This window comes from Curcuma longa, chromosome 13, assembly GCF_044706935.1.
Source record: "Curcuma longa cultivar G26 ecotype Majalengka, Jawa Barat chromosome 13, ITB_CL_G26_1.1, whole genome shotgun sequence".
NCBI lineage: Eukaryota > Viridiplantae > Streptophyta > Magnoliopsida > Zingiberales > Zingiberaceae > Curcuma > Curcuma longa.
In genome coordinates, this window is record NC_133873.1 from 3,314,525 (window position 1) to 3,332,673 (window position 18,149).

An 18,149-nucleotide genomic window follows, 5' to 3' on the forward strand; every position below is an offset into this window, starting at 1 on the left:
ACCGCCCCCAGATAAAACAAGAGAGGGAGGGAATGGATAACAAACAACATCTCATTTCATAATGCACCCCACAATACCCTCATTTTATAGAGGATAAGGACAAGTTTGAACACCGCTTAAATCCATCTTCATCTCAAGAACACACTGATAATCTTCTAAAGAGAAATATAGATACCAAAAATCTCTTTTTAAGAAGAAGAAGTAGCAAGAGAATAGCAGTACTCATTCAAATGCTATGGGAGTTTTTTTGTTGTTGTTATAAAGACAAAGATCTTTTGATATTAGGGTTTCATGTGCTTTGAAGCTAGAATGGCGCTAGGAAAAGCAGCATAGGAAACAAAAATAAGAACTTTTGTGAGTTTATTTTAGGTTTCTTGTATGTGCAGACAAGTGCATTTAGCCTTTAAAAGGAAACTGAAGATGCTTCCTCCATTGAAATATTATCTTCGCATATATTCTATTCTCTTCATGCATGGAACATATTCAATTTTGCTTGATCTTGAGCCTTTAGCTTCTCCCCTTAAAAAATAAAATAAATCAAATTATAGAAACTTTCGATTCTTTTCCTGCAACATAGTTGATGAGAATTGTACAAGTGCTCAAGAAACACCCACATGCTACTCCCTGCAACATGAAAAGCATTAACCTGAAAAAAACAGAATAAAGAAATCAAATAGAAAATCTATGTGGTTTTCATATATAGATATATACATGGGCATTATGTATATAAACATATATGCATGATACTGTTACCAGATCGACTATAACTAGTGCAGAATATATTGTGTAAAAACTACCAAAAATATTAGGGTTTTACAAGAAGATGGGGGAAGGCGAAAGTTGATTAACACCATAACCCCAGAGCTAGCCAGGGTTGGTGGTGGGTGACAGATAGAGAAGTGAGCACACATAGCTTCAAGCATGGCTCCCTCTTCATGCAAGAAAAGCACCATGGGTGCTCACTCTCTTCTGTCAACCTCCATTAATCCACTCCATTTCGCACAAACACCTTGATTACTCCACCATTGCTATTTGTATGGTGTAGAAGCTTGCAGTGCTGCTGCTGTGGTGAGGAAGCGAAGGAACGCAAGGGTTTATATAGAGGGAGAGGAGAGGGGAGAGGGCCTTTATTATTATTATTATTGCTGATTTTTTCAGTAGTTTATACAATTGCACATACATTATTTATTGCTCTCTTGGACACTGTTGCTATCCTAATCCTATCTCAACACATATCGATGCAATGCATGATTCGAAAAACTCAAACGATCTGCCCACCTCTCCCTCCCACCAATCTCTTCCCTGTACGTGCGTACGTGTATCGACTCTATTTTGGAAGTCTTCCTGCACGCACGGCTCTTGGCGACTCTTCTAGTTTTCTGCATTGATTACATATATTAATTTCTTGTTGGTATTTGCGTTCTTAATTAATGGGGGGTAAAAGAGAAAGTATATGAGATATGACTAGAGGAAGGATATGTTCCTCCTTTAATTTCCAAAGAAGAAATATATCGCTGGAATGAGTACGAAAAGGAAAAATTCTCTGGCATAATCTCAAATAAGCACAAAGGGTTGCTGTATTATAGTTACATTCCTCTCCTCCGATCCCTCTCTTTCAGCTCGCACTGTATCAATATGTTTGTTCTCCGGCCATTTTCCTCTAGCTCCCTTTGTCGCTATCCATGTTCTTCCGTAAGAAACAGTGGAAAGCGGAAGAAGGATCTTTGTTTACTCATAACCGAGCCAGAAGGGATTATCAAAATGAAAAAGCTTCTCTTTATTCAGACCTCTTCTTCTAGAGAGGACAGAATAAGAATAAAGGCCAAAACGGCTGGTGCGTGAAGTCTATTGTGTTAATTAAAAAGCTACAAAGAGAATAAATAGAAGATATACCACACTTCAATTGGATTAATTCTGTAAGAGGAAACTATCAATGATTTTTTTTTTGTATAAACAAAAAGAATATAAACAAGTATTTGTTTTACTCTACATTTGTTTACGGAATAGAATAAGTAGAGAATAGAGTAAGTAACTTTAGACAATAAATAGATAAACAATAGAATAAAAATAAATATGTTTTAGTTTAGTTTATGGAATAAATAAAATAGATATAAAATAATTGTTTTTATGATTGATTCATAAATTTATAATTTAAAATATTCCTATATAAAAATATCTTATTTACAATTTGCTCAATATAATTCAACTAACCAACTCATATTACCTATCTAACAAACTCTTGAGAAAATTCAACCATTTAACTCTGTCGATTTGATCAACCCATTTGGATTGACTTGCCTATTTTGTTAGCTTGACTCAATTATATATTTTGATCTACCTATTTAACTAATTAATATATCTGCTCATTTGAGCAAACCAGTTTTGATTGGATCGATCCACTTGTTCGACCAAATTGATGTAATAGAATTGTTTGAGCTAATTGACTTGATTTGTTTAATCTACCCATTTGATTTGAGCAACTTATTTAACTTGTTCAACATAATAGGTCCATCTAATTGTGGACCATCTTGTTCTGTCTATTTAACAAAATTAGCCTAATCGATTTATCGAACATAACCTTTTTCTAGTTTGTCAACTCAATAACTCATTTGACTAACCTAACCCACTTAACTCTATTAGCCTATTCGACATGTCTAGCTCTACCAGGTCACCTAGCATGTTTGCCCACTCGACATGTCGAATCACACCTAACTCACTCACATTAACAAAATGCCTTAAATATATGCATTATTTTTAAAAGTGAAATAGAAAATTAAACTAGCCCACTTGATCATCTTAGCTACATGACTAGGTCATCTAGTCCACACAACCCCATTGGACTATCCATCCATCCCGATTTGATTGACTTGGTGAACCTACCACTTACTTTGATCATCTCCTCTTGTCTGTTCAAACTACATGGTCGCGTGACAGGTCGAGTGCAAATACGCAAGATTATTTTTACTAGTTATCTACTTCATTTTATGATTTTTTTCTTCTCTTTCTCTGTGCTTGACTTGAGCGTCGGAGGGATTTCACCAAGATCAACTTTGATTTCCCTTCTAACTTTACTCAATGGTTGCAGCGTCCCAACCCATCCATTGATCTTCGTTGAAGCTAGATGTACTTGCAATGGCCATCCTTCTCCACCCCTAGGTCGACAACGGACAACTTCTAGTTCTCGTTGCTCTTCTGCAAAAAGGTGGATCTGCCACCTTAGCGGCCCCACACGGTCGGCCCCACGACCATCTGTGAGGAGGTAAATCGAGAAAGTAATTAGTTGGTTACGACGCAGGAGGGTATTGCCTGGCTTTGCCAGGATTCGAACCCTTACCCTCTTCTGCAAGTCTGCTGCGTCGTAACCAACTCACCTATGCCCCGGGACTAGTTCTCGTTGCTCAATCTAACGTCTTGTTGCTCAATCTAAAGGCGACTGATTAATTGTCGACCTGATAAGAGCCGACCTAATAAGGAAGCATCCAATCAGTAGCCCGACCCCACATCCAATCTATTTGTGATGATATGTCCAGAACCATCAAGGAATCGGCCCATCAACCGACTTAACTGATCTCAACCGGATCATACTTGATAAATTCTCTATATCTCTTCAATTGGATATACACCGATCGAGGCATCCAATCGCGGTACGTAACTTCCCAACCATATTTTTAAATATATAAATATATATATATATATTATTTTGCAGGCGGAATTAATTAATGAATTATCTATTATTGAAAGATAAAATTCACGATCGAAGAATAATTATTTCTAGACTCTTGCGAATGAAACGATAGCTAGAGAATCACGATTCCACATGCATGAACACGACAAAATTGCTCCCGCCGGCCATTTCCAAAAGGGAAAAAGCTTTCAGTTTTAATTAACCCGCAGAAGCTGGCACGACAAGGCCCCGGCCATCGTTGTCTGCTACGTATTAATTAATTATTAATTACCATGCAGCTTGTCGTTTTGCACATTTAAATTATTTAACTATCAATTTCCTAGCTCGTCACTCGACCTCAGCTATGAATAAAATTTGATGCGGTAAGGGATAAAAAGGCAAAAAATTCTATACGTTCTTTTCCATCGGTGATAAATATCCTACCTGTTCTTTTGCCAGCTTCATTTTCCACTGACGACAAAAGAATATGTATACAGTTTGTTCGATCAGGAGAAAGACAAACGGGCAGTGACAGGACAGCATTGCTCACGCATTGTTCAAGCTTAATTGAGTACCGATGATCTGTAACCAAAATGCCATTTTAATTTGAGAATGATTCTTTGCGGCGAAACTAATTATTCCATAAAAATTGAAATATACAGTTGGATAGGATGCCTGCCTGCTTGCCAGGCATATATATGGATTCTTTACTGTTGGACGACCCAAAGTCAATGAATCAGCTGCGTCACATGCATATTTGTTTGCGATAAGATTCGAATATATATATATATTAATATTATTATAGTCAAGTCCATACCGCACGCCATCTGGCGGGATATAAAGCCTTAGCTTCGATCCGATGTCCACATCCACTCTGCATAAAATGCGGCTTGGCTCCTGCCGTGCCGTTGATTAGATTCGAGGGAATTGGAATAAGCAGTAAATGTAGCACTGAGTGGCCTTTCCGAATTAGGGAAGAGCCGAACAATGTATGTATATATTCTCCTTCGGAAAATATATATTCTCCTTCAGCTCTCATGTTATATTTATCTTAATTAATTCCTTTCCTTTTGCTAGCTAGCTAGCTAGCTACTTGGCTACGGCGTTGCTTTCCGCTTTCTTTGAATTAATGGCAGTGCTCTAGCAGGACCTTCACACTCATGCGAGTCAGATCAGAGAGTCTGTCTGCTTAATTAATGGAATTTGCAAGATACTATATATGTTAAATACAAGAGATAGACAGAATTTTAATGATGGAATAACACTAGGTGTTAATATGTATGAATTTTCAAAGTCTAGGAATACTTAAAATTAAATTGATGTTGGACGGGATAATAATGATTAATTCTTCTTAATTGATTTAATTGAATAAACTTAATTCAAATACAAATAATGTCTATATCAATTAAATAAATATTTAAATAATCTCAAAATTATGATGAGGTATATAAAAGATGAAAATAATCTTAATAAAATGATTAAAATTTTTTGGAGCTTTCGAAAATATTTTAAATAATATTTTTTTGAGTCTAAGATTAAATTATTACGGATTACACTTAATAACAAAAATAAATATCTGAACAAATTTTGATTTGATATATTATGGATCTCATAATTTAATTTGAGTAAAAAATTAAGATATCTGAAAATTATGGATTAATTCCCTACAACACGCATCCTATATATTATGGATATACAACCATTTAAAAGAGAATGCATGGCCGCGAAATGTAACTTGAATGTAGAATCATTGCCATTGAGTTGTTTTTAAAACCGTATGAAAATCAAAGAGTAAAACCTTGCACAAATTTAGCTTATCATTAATAAAATGCTCTTTAAAGTTGAACTTGAATCACCTCGCTCTGATATTATAATGTTATAGGTCGAAGAAGGCCTAAATATTGGTGCAATCGACATTAGATCAAGATTGGCCAGATTGATCAAGTTTAAGTTGGAATTTGATATTTGATCAATATGTTAGTTCGATGTCAAGTAAGTCAAAGTTAACTAAAGACTTGACAGTAGAGAAAAGTCCAAGTAGATCAAGATTGACTGGATACTTGGTGATCGGAAGTTCAACGGAAAGTTGGTAAGAAGAAAGTCCAAGTGGGTCAAAATTGATCAAACATTTAGTGATCGAAAGTCCAACTGAGCCACAGAGGATATTTGGCATGAGTGAGGAAATTCTGGTAGGTCAAGATTGACTAGATGTTAGACAACAACGAAATCCTAGTAGGTTGAGATAAATTGGATACTAGACAATGATGAAGTCTCATTAAGTCAAGATTGATCAAATATTAAGCAACAAAAAGTCTCAACAAGTCAAGGGTGACTATATGATAAACTAAGGAAGCCTTGGTAGGTTGAGGCCAATAGATACTAAGAAAGACACAAATTTAGCCTTGTAAAGACTAAAATCAGGGTTAGCAATCGATTGACAAACTCTAAATTCCAAAATTTGAGTTTGTTGCTTGAGCAATCGATGGGAAATTGATTGGTATCTTATTTAACAATGAATAGAATGCTTTGGAATCAAGTGGTACAATCGATTGGTCTAAAGCAATCGATTGTGCAATCGATTGGTTAAGTAAAAATAGCTAGTCATTCTGTAGGTTTAAATGGTTGGATTTGATGTGGTAATCAATTGGTAAGTAAGGTCAATCGATTGATAGGTAAAAATCAACTCAAATGCAACCCTAGAAAAGGGAGTTTTGTGGAGATGTTAAGGAGCTAGTTCTTGGAGGTTTGAGGACGAAGTGCTAATGCCGAATCAACAAAAAGAGACAATTTCAAGTAACAAAAGAGCGCTCAAAGCAAGATTCATGTAAGTATTTTACTTTGATTGTATTTGTATTTATTTTCTTATTGTGTTTGTTGCAAGAATTATTGTAAGAGGCTTCTCCGCCTCTGAAAAGTATCTGAAAAGAAAAAGTTCATAATATAGAGAGATCTTAGGAGTAGGATTTGGATTAGTCGCCTCAAGGAGGGGGATAACAAGTTAAATCAAGGTGTTGCGTCGGTTTTAATTCAAGTTTCCACTGCGTATTCAAACGACGAGCACAAAATCAAGACGAGAAGCGATCAAAATTATTCACCCCTCTAGCCTACGCAGTCCTAACAAGTGGTATCAGAGTTAAATCACTCCTCATTGGACTAACCGCCGAAAGGAGCACAAGGCTAGAGGAAAAAAAAGAAGGTGTGAGTTTGAGATCTTCGATAACAACAAGTTATCCAATTGACGGTCGAAACAATCAACACTAAAGGGAGCTCAGATTTTGAATTGGATCCCCAAGATGGATTCAGATATTATATTCGAGTACCTCCCCTATTTGAATTAGGAGATTTTGATCATTAGAAATCAAAAAAATAGTATTTCTTGAAGATGGATATAGAGCAATAGTTTGCTTTAATAGAGGATTTGAAGCTCCAAGAGATACAAAAGAAAGACTTCTTCATAGGAGCAAATGGACTAAGGAGCAAGTTTAAAAATCTGAGACAAACGATAAGGTAACTAAAATTTTAGTTAATTTGATCCCTAACAATGTTTTATGTAGGATAGGTGAATATCAAAATGCTAAGGGATTGTGGACGAAGCTAATAAAGCTTCATGAAGATCCAATTACAACGTAAAGTGAAGATGAGTCTAAGGAGAGAGACTCATCGGCTCAAGAATTGAAAATTTTAGAATCGAGAGGCACTCAATTTCCAAGATGGATGATGAACTTGAAGAAGCATCCACCTCAAGAGTTGAGGGGGAGGATAAATCACAACATTGGAGCAAGATGAACTCTCAACACTCAGAGTCGATAAAGATGAAGCAGATGCAACTCCTACGATTAAAGAAGGCATAACAATTTCAACTATAAAAAATAAAGATCATATAATATATTTTGAGTGTAGGAAAAAGGGACATTATAAGAGTAAATGTCTCAAATTGACAAACAAGAAGGTTCAAGTGGCACAAAGGGCAAAAGAGAAGTCAAAGGAGATCGATACCTTGACACGCAAAGGAAAAGAGCATATTGTGTGTTTCTCATGCAATCAACGAGGGTACTATCGGAATCAATGCCCAAGGGGGAGACACCAAAGTAATGACCAACAAGGAAACTCAAATCAAGGGGGAGCTTCTAAGGGCAAACTTAAGGTATCATTTCATAATGTATTTTCCTTATATCATGATAACGAACATGTTTAAAATATATTTTATCATCTTAGTGTCAATTATTATAAAAATAAGAATTATGATAGACCTAAGGAAAGTATTAGGTCACATCATGCTAGAGCAACCTTACTTAAGGATAGGAAGGTAGAAAATACTCTAGGCAAGAACTCTAAGTGATTAGAGTTTAAGAAGCAAAACATATGTTTAGGTAGACAAGAGTCATTTAAGGAAAAAAAATTTGGGATACAAACCTAAGTTTAAGAAAAGTATGACTTCATACCATACGAGTGTGCAGGGAAAGTCCTCGCAGATTGGAGACCGAATTCAAGACAAGAAAAGTCCAAGAATGTCCAAGACCAGATTTTTAGTAACAGGAAATCTATGTAGGTAGGAAGACCAAATGCAAGGCAAGGAAAGTCAAAGAAGATCGAGGATTAAATTCTTGGAAAAAGGAGGAAATTTGAGCAGATTGCAGATTTGTGGCAAGGGTGGATGAAGATCCAGAGATGAGGAAGCTCAGACACGAAAGTCCAGAGAACAGAAGGTTCATCTGGCATCATGTACTTAGGTAGTTTAGATGATTAGGCGAATTCAACTCTTAGAAGGGATAACAGAAGAGAATCAATTGATTGATATACATATCCATCGATTGATACTCTGAAAAATAGATGAAAGGGCTCAGATCGAAGTATCAATTGATTGGTGATGTTTGTCAATCAATTGATGTCGATCAGGAACCGAACATAAGCTTATCAAATATGACTGTTCGATTTGACTAATGACATCAATCGATTGATGGTGGATATTAATCCACTGATGTCGATTAAGAATCAAACAAAAGTTTATCAAATGCAACTGGCCACTGATGTCGATTAGGAACTAAACAGAAACTTATCAAATGCAATTGTTCGATTCGACTTATGATATCAATTGATTAATAGTGGACATCAATCGACTACTGTCGATCAGGAACTGAATAGAAGCTTATCAAATGTGATTGTTCGATTTGACTGATGTCATTAATCGATTGATAATAGACATCAATCGACTAATGTCGATCAGAACCAAATAGAAGCACGTCGATCTGGTTGCAAGATTAGTCTAATTGGTAACAATCAATTGATATATGTCATATCAATCAATTGATGTTCAAATTATTGATATAATCAGGCAAGTTTCAGAAGATTCAATAGTCTTTCAACTGCATAAATAGTTTTTGGAGACCATATCAATTGATTGATAGTGTTTATCAATCAATTGATGGTTGAAAAGCAGTAGTTCGAGTTAAGCCTTCATGTAAAAGCAAAATGGGGAATGTTTTGGAGGTAGAGATCTAATCTTAAGCCAAGGTTTTCGTGTTATCTTCTTGCTAAGGAGAGCTTGAGCTCAACCTCCTTCATTAGTGCAAGCATTTGAAGAAAAAGAAGTCATCTCTCTCAACTAATTCATTATAACTTCTTCTTGCTTCATTTTTACTATTATATTCATGTAATCTTATTGTAAGAAGGTTTCTCTGCCTTTGGGATTTGACCGAGAAGGAGAAGATTTAGTAGAATATGAGAGCTAGGAGTGGACTCTTGGATTAATTGCTTCAAGGAGACGAATACCAAGTAAAATCATTTGAGTTAGCCATGCTTGTGTCGCTTCAAGATTTTTGTTGCCCAACTTCAAGACGAGAAGTGATTTAAGCTATTCAACCCCCTTCTAGCTAGCAAAGTCCTAATAAAAGTACCATATAGTTATGGAACTAACCCTAGGTCTAGGAGTCAAGTCAAGATTACAAGAGAGGTTATCCTTAATGTTGACCTTGAAAAGACTAGCATGACTAAGACTTCTAGAAGTCTAGGGATTCATTAGTGTATCTAGGGAATCTTTAGTGAGTACCTAGTACACCCAAAAAGCTCCAATAGATATTGAGTTTCTAAGAATATGATCTTTTCATCACATTAAATGGGTATAGGATGTGCCAACTTTAATTGGAAGGGTAGTTAACCCAACCATAGTAAAGTTGATATTTTAGGATATTTTAAAGGTATTGTGATATCTTGAGAATGAATTGAAGATTTAAATATTATCCTTGAGGAGTTTATAATGTGTCAATAAGAATTGAAGTCTTGAAATTGATCAAATTTGACACAAATATAATAGAATCATAAAGTGTGTCAAGTCTGAGTTTTTGACACATTTGAAGGAGATAAGTTGTTTATGTCAAATTGCATATTTGGCATAAAAATTAATTGATAATACTTAGATTGAAAATCTAGGTATTTTTATTAGCATGTCATATTTGTCATGTTATGTGTCTCATATCATATGTCATGTCATCATTTCTTATATCTTGCCATGAAAATTTGACTTCCTGCATTTCAGTTCTTGCCTTTAAACCAGCTTCCAACATTTCTTTTTATCTCTTTCAACATTCTGCTTCATTCCCAAGTCCCATAGCAGCACTTGGATCTTTCTGAATTGCATTGAAGCTTGACGAACTTTTAAATTCAGAAACTCAAAAATCAGGTCCATAAACCCTGCTCAAGAATTTCAGAATTAAAACTGAGTCTTATACTCTTGTTCCTTCAGCTTCCTGTTGCAGCAATTGCAATTTTAACAGGGCTCAGGCCTAAATCATAGAGACTCTTATACATGGCAAGATCAGCTATGGAGCTTCTAAGATGGAATTGATAGACTTTTCCCTCTTTGTTCCTGTGATATATTATTCTTTGCATCTACAATTTCCAAAAATCTGATACAAAGGCACAATTCTTTAGAATTCAGCTCCATGAAACCAAGTAAACAAGATCTTTGCTTAGTTTTTCACTAATCAAGTAGCTGCATAAGAAACTTGGCTACAATATGACATTCTCAAAGTCTAAGAATATTTAAGTTAAATTGATGTTGGACAGAATAATAATGATTAATTTTTCTTGATTTAATTGAATATATAAACTTAATTCAAATAAAAATAATATCATAATATCAATTAAATAAATATTTAAATAATTTCAAATTTTGATGAGGTAAAAGATAAAAATAATCTTAATAAAATGATTAAAATTTTTCAAAGTCTTTGAAAAAATTTTAAATATTTGATATACAATCATTTAAAAGAGAATGCATGGCTACGAAATGTAATTGAATGTAGAGCCATTGAGTTGTTGTTAAAACCGTATGAAAATCAAAAAGCAAAACCTTGCACAAATTTAGCTTATCATTAATAAAATGCTCTTTAAAGTTGAACTTAATCACCTCGCTCCAATATTATAATGTTATAGGTCAAAGAAGGCCTAAATATTGGTGCAATCGACGTCAGATCAAGATCGACCAAATTGATCAAGTTTGAGTTGGATTTTGATGTTTAATTAATATGTTAGTTCGATGTCAAATAAGTCAAAATTGACTAAATACTTGACAATAGAAGAAAGTCCAAGTGGATCAAGATAACACTTAATGATCAAAAGTTTAACATAAAATTAATAAGAGAAAAGTTCAAGTGGATTGAGATTGACCGAACACTTGGTGATCGAAAGTCCAACAGAAAATTGACATGAAAAAAGTCCAACTGGGTCACGGAGGACTAGACACTTAGCATGAGTAAGAAAATCGGGTAGGTCAAGATTGACGGGATGCTAGGCAATAACAAAATCATGGAAGATTGAGATAAATCAGATACTAAGCAATGATGAAGTCTCATTAGGTCAAGGTTGATCAAATATTAAGCAATAAAAAGTCTCGATAGGCCAAGGGTGACCATATGTTTAGCTAAAGAAGTCTTGGTAGGTTGAGGTCATGCAGATACTAAGAAAGACATGAATTCAGCCTTGAAAAGACTGAAATTAGGGTTAGCAATCGATTGACAAATTCTAAACTCGAAATTCTGAGTTTGCTGTTGTTAGGTTGCAAGGGTGCAAACTGTTGGGATCGTCCCGGTGCAATGCGCGTGTTAACACGTTTTAAAAACGTGCGCAGCGGAAATATAACAGATAATTAAAACTAATATTATCACAACACACGCATGCATAGCAGGTAATAACAAGTACAAGGCATGGCAGGAAATTAAAATTTTCAGAATAAAATTTATTCTACTTGCATAATTAAAATTTGCAGAATAAAATTATTCTAAACGTGTACCTCGCGATGACGATGTTGAGCCGTGTTGAATCAATCGAGCGATCCTCGTCCGAGTCCTGCCTCTATTGGTGATCCACGCCAAACTCCCATCTGGACGGCTTCGGAAACCACGAGTCACATCATCGTCTTCGGTACTAGCCGACGATCGACGACGATCGAATCGAGAGAAGCCTTATTCCGGAAACCTTGCAACAACATTTATCGCGATCGTTCCGAGGCTTTCTAACTATCATCGAGAATTATATTCCCGATGTAGTTTATCGGTAGTCAACTATTGACCGACAATAGGACAAACAACCGAAAAACTTATTCCAGTAACGATGGAATAATTTTTCCGATAATAATTGTTCTCGATAAACATTTCATCGATCAACAACACTTCCTTTGTCGCCTATTATTTACTGTTCACGAGAAGAAAATAGGAGGCAACTAATTGACTTCCTGTATTCTTCCAATCGACAACACAAAAGGCACAGAAGGAAAACTCTCTGTTTCTTCTGGTCAGCAGCCATCTCCAACGACGTCCTCTCCTGTAGCATCCTCTCCGACAGCAACCTTCCTCCGACAGTGGGTCCAGCAGCGAACAGCAAGCAGCTTGCGATCGATTCCAAACAAGGGAAAAAGAATCCTGTGATCGGGCAAGAAGAACAGAGCTTCCATGCTGTTGCTCCTCTGATCGCGTAGATGGAGGAAGAGGCTGGGTCTCGCTGCTCTCCCGTGACCAGCTGACGGCCTACGCGAGAGAGGAAGAAGATCCACACAATGGCGACATGGAGACGTGGGTGAGAGGATGAAGAGCTAGGGCTCTTCGGCGTCTTGCTTCTCCGACGGTTCTTCCAGCAGCGACGACCGCAGTAGCTTCTCTCCGGTCCGGTGGCACCATCACACCGGCGATAAGCCAGCCACAGCATCGGACCTTCAAGCAACCTTGACAGACGGAGCAGTGGCACCGGGCAGAGCAACGTTGCCAGGCGGAGAAGCGCCGCCAGCAGAGCTCCTCTCGCGCGAGCACCGTCCTGCGCCGCGGGGAAGAAGCACTGTACGCCCCTTTCTGTTTTGTCGCGGTAGGGAAGAAAGAATCGGCGCCCAAAAAAAGACCCCAGAAGCAAACAGTAATAAAGGCTTGGATGAACCGGATCAAATAGGGTTTGGTCAACTGGTTTAGCCTGAACCGGACTTGAGTTTTGGTTTGTTACTGTAGCAAACCAAATTCTAACTTGGTTCGCTTGGTTCACTAACCAAACGAACTCCGATTTGACTCAAATCAGTTTTGTTTGTTTCGTCTTCGCAAGACAAATCTCCTTATCATATCCGTTTTGCCAAAATCTCTTTCATCATGAACCAAACCAAGTTAGTTCAATTCGGTTCAAAACCGTATCGTTTGGTTCAGTAATCAAACGATCTCTGATTTGAACGAAATCAATTTCATCCATTTCGTCTTCGCAAGACGAGTTCCATCATTTTGTCCATTGTCTGGTTCAGCCAGACTTTGTCTCTCTCGTTCTGAGAATCTAATTCTCAAACTCGTAATTAAGTCTTTCGGAGAACTTGTTGTGCGTGTGACCCAATAGGTTCCCGGCTATGTTGGCCGTCCGTAATTAACCATGAATTACAGAACGATCATGAGTGACACCTAGTAGTATATCATGATCCCCAATTGATCGGAAAATCAACGATTGATTCTAGAACATCTTCTAAACCCTTCAACAACTTTACTGAATCGTGTCTCGTTCCTTTCGCCGTCTTATACCCGCTTGGTTCAGGACATGGTCTATGTGTGGTCCCCACTAGGCTGACTATGTCACACCTAGCCCAAGCTGTTTTTTTGTCCTGTGGATTCAAGTTACTTGTACATGTGTCCAAGAGTCTCGTACTCTTAACATGTAATGCTTTGGCCAAAGACTTTTAGTAACAATCCTGACAAGAGGCCGCAGGGTATACGTCTCCTTTTCCAAGGAGCGGTGAATCCTCTGTGGGCTATTCAAACACCTTCGGACACTTCAACTTATACCCAATCATCTCGGGTCCACACCTCCTTGGAGATGCTTACTTAAGATGTCAAAGTATAAGCTTCCATGACCAAAGTGACTTGAATACCGCAAGTCAAAGGAAACTCGCACTTAAACTGCACTGAGATCGATCTTCATTGACATATATATATATATCAAACCATATGAAGTCTCAAAGCAGGTCACTCCAATGAACTGGTTACCTTTAACCAGCATCCACGTTTAACTCTCAACATCTAATGTCGACAGCAATGAGATCGGCTGCTTAGCTAACCAAGGAGTCTAAACGTGCTAGTCTCGACAGAATCGATGACGTCCGTGCTCATCAATTCCTTGACTAGGGATAATTTTAATACGTTCATAATTGCACATGTAGAGATGCTCATGATTTGTAATCCAATCATAAATTCTCTCATGCTATGAATCATATTACGGACATTCAGTATTCGAGTTTAAGATCCTATCAAACACATATGGAATGTGCATTCAAATAGTGAATTGCTATTTATCTAATAAATAGTATAACCGTAAGGCGATTGTCTTAGGACACCTCTCAAATCTAACACAAACATAGTCCCACATCTAAAATACATGAAAAAGATCATGGATTTAAAGGATGGAAGATATCTCCAATGGTGTGAGGCCTTTTGGGGAGAGCCCAAGAATAAAGCCATGAGGGTTTAGGCCCAAAGTGGACAATATCATGCTATTGTAAGATATTTTGATTCCATCGGTTCTAACAAATGGTATCAGAGCAAGGCCGCTCTTCACCGGATTAACCGTCGGAAGAGCCATGATCCAGATCTAACCATGTGGGTTGAACCTTAAAACAAAGGAAGTGGATGCTCTTGTGTCTGAATCAAGAGGACCAGACACCAGGTAGAAAGTTCTAGTTGCGGCGAGGCAGGAAGTCATAGTAGGTCGGGTGAACCGAGGGACAGAAAGTCCTAATTGCGACTAGGCAAGAAGTCCTAGTAGGTCATGTGGACTGAGGGGCAGGAAGTCCTAGTAGGTCAAGTGAACTGAGGGGTAGAAAGTCCTGGTGGGTAGAGGATTCGGACATCAAACGGAGGCTTTTCGTTTGAGGGGGGCCTGTGGTCCTTTGTTTGAGGGGGGAATTATTGGGTTGCAAGGGTGCAAATATAGTCTCACATCTAAAATACATGGAAAAGATCATGAGTTTAAAAGGATAGAAGATATCTCCATTTGTATAAGGCCTTTTGGAGAGAGCCCAAGAACAAAGTCATGAGGACTTAGGCCCCAAAGTAAACAATATTATGTCATTGTGGAGATATTTTGATTCCATCGGTTCTAACAGCTACTTGAGATGGAAAATCGATTGGTAGCTTATTTAACAGTGAATAAAATACTTTAGAATTGAATGGTGCAATTGATTGGTAAAGCAAAAATAGTTGTTCTGTAGGTTTAAACGGTTAGATCTGATGTGGTAATCAATTAGTGAGAAAGGTCAATCGATTATTGGCAAAAATCAACTCAAATGCAACCCTAGAAAAGGGAGTTTCATGGAGATTTTATGGGGCTAGTTCTTAGAGGTTTGAGAACGAAGTGCTAGTGCATTTTCAAACTGATAAGAGGCAATTTCAAGCAACAAAAGAGCACTCAAAGCATATTCATGTAAGTATTTTACTTTGATTGTATTTGTATTTATTTTCTTGTTATGTTTGTTGTAAGAGACTTCTCCACCTTTGAAAAGTATCTGCAAAGAAAAAGTTCATAGTGGAGGGAGATCATTAAGAGTAGGGTATTGGACTAGTCGCCTCAAGGAAATAGATAACAAGTAAAATCAAGGTGTTGCGTCAGTTTTAATTCAAGTTTCCACTGCCTATTCAAACGACGAGTACAAAATCAAGACAAGAAACGTTCAAAGTTATTCACCCCTCTATCCTACATCACTCCTAACAAGTGGTATCAGAGTCAAACCACTCCTCATTGGACTAACCACTGAAAGGAGCACAAAGCTAGAGGCAAAAGAAGAAGGTACGAGTTTGAGATCTTCGATAACAACAAGTTATCCAATTGACTATCGAAAGAAGTCAACACTAAAGGGAGCTCGAATTTTGGATTGGATCCTCGGAATGGATTTGGATTTAATATCTGAGTACCTCCACCATTTGAATTAGGAGGTTTTGATCATTAGAAATCAAGAATGAAGTATTTCTTGAAGATGGATATAGAGCAATAGTTTACTTTAATGGAGGATTTGAAGCCCCAAGAGATACAAAAGAAAGACTTATTCGGAGGAGCAAATGGACCAAGGAGCAAGTTTTAAAATCTGAGACAAACGATAAGGTAACCTTTGAAGGAGCAAATGGACTAAGGAGCAAGTTTAAAAACACGTCGACCTCTTCTTCCACCAACCACCTCTCTCTGTTCTTTCCCAAAAACGCTGCCCATCTGCCCAAATCTGTCGCCTGTGCCAGCCTCGCCGGCGCTTGCCTTGCCGGCACTAGCTTTGCCGGCGCTAACCATGCCGAAATCACAGCAGGCTTGTACGCGGAATAGAAAAATGCGGGCAGCGCCTATGCGCTGCCGCTTGTGAAGTCAGCCAGAATAGGAACAGGAGAAATTGGGGCAAATGCTAACAGGTAAAAATTACAATAGAATGCTCTGATACCAATGTTGATTTGAATATGTTGTAGCGAGAAACTCCAATTGAGATTGATTGTGTCGGAGGAACGATCACGAGGAAAGCACCTCAAATTTTCACAAACCAAATCCGCTGGTTTTGGCGTTCACAGATCTTCTCCGGCCATCACTTTCCCTCTGCTTGGACACTCACTCGCACAACGTAGGCGCTTCTTTGATGCTTCGCTTGGACGCACATGGTAAGATCGCTCACCTCTTGCGCTCAGGGCTTTCCTCTCCCTTTAATACGGAGAGGTCGCATCCTCCACGGAGTGCAGAACGTGCACTCCGTGGGGTGCATGGTGGGCGTGCGTGGTAGCGGTGGATAAGCGTGGTGGTGGTTACAGAAACTGCCAACATATTTATACCTTATTTGTGAAAAGTCACGATCCTCAAACACTTTTAAACTCTTCAAAATTAAAATTCAAAATAAACTAGACAAGAATATAAAAAGTATGAAATTTGACAGTGGTGGTCAGATTATGAGGTATATGATGAATCCCAAGAATAATGTCTTGGGCCCTTTGCTAACCTTGCTGAATGCAAGATAGCTCTTCAGTATACCATACCTAGTAAACCATATCAGATTGATGTAGCTAAGCGATGAAATCAAACTCTAAAAGATATGGTGAGAAACACGGTGAGTTTCACTTCTTTTACTAGACTCTTTATGGGGTGAAACAATTAAGACTGCAGTTTACTTACTGAATAAAGTGCCTAGTAAGGTAATGTCAAAGATCCCTTATGAATTTTGGATGAGTAAAAGGCTTAGTATCGAACATTTACACGTTTGGGGATGTTTAACTGAGGTTAAGTCATATTGACATAATGAAAGGAAATTGGATTCAAGCTATTGGTTGTTGTTTTGTAGGTTACTTTGAATGGTCTAGAGGTTTTCAATTTTATGACCCTGTCTTTTTTCGAAATGAAAAATATTAAATTAATTGAAGATTGTGACAGCACTTTAGTGAGGAATATAGCCTTTGAAGAAGAAAACATTGGTGTTCTTACTATGATTACTGCTCTTGCAACTGACGATAATAGGGTAATGATTTCTAACACTATTAGAATTACAAATGCACAAAGAGTTGTCAATTACGATGTTCCTGTGCTACCTCCAACACAATTGGAAGGACCATGCACTCAAATTGACATATCACCTCCTGTGATTGAGGAAGTACCTCAACCACCTCAAGTACTTTTAAGGACATCTACTAGAAAAAGGAATTGACAATTTTAAATAATTATGTTATTTGTCTCAAAAAGCATGAATTTGATACAGGATTGTAAAGTGATCATACATCTTTCCATCACATCAAATAATGCCCTAATTTGAAATGGTGGATCAAAGTCATAAAGGAATAGATGAAGTATATGGTGAAAAATATTGTATGAAAACTTGTAGAATTATTGAGCGAAACCGATTGGTTGTAAATGTGTTTTTAAAATCAAATGACATTCGAAAGATAATGTTGAAAAGTATAAGGCTCACCTTATTGCCAAAGATTTTACTCAAAAGTATTGATTATAAAAATATTTCATA

At 37.3% G+C, this 18,149-nt stretch overlaps 1 long non-coding RNA gene across 1 annotated transcript; it reads right to left on the bottom strand.

The window, feature by feature from the left end:
• Nucleotides 1-395: 395 nt before the first annotated feature.
• LOC141843761 (uncharacterized) lies at nucleotides 396-1,052 on the bottom strand. Its single transcript, XR_012603064.1, has 3 exons — nucleotides 818-1,052; nucleotides 615-646; nucleotides 396-519 (listed from the first exon to the last, which is right to left on the bottom strand). It is a non-coding gene; the product is annotated as an uncharacterized LOC141843761 (long non-coding RNA).
• Nucleotides 1,053-18,149: the final 17,097 nt, after the last annotated feature.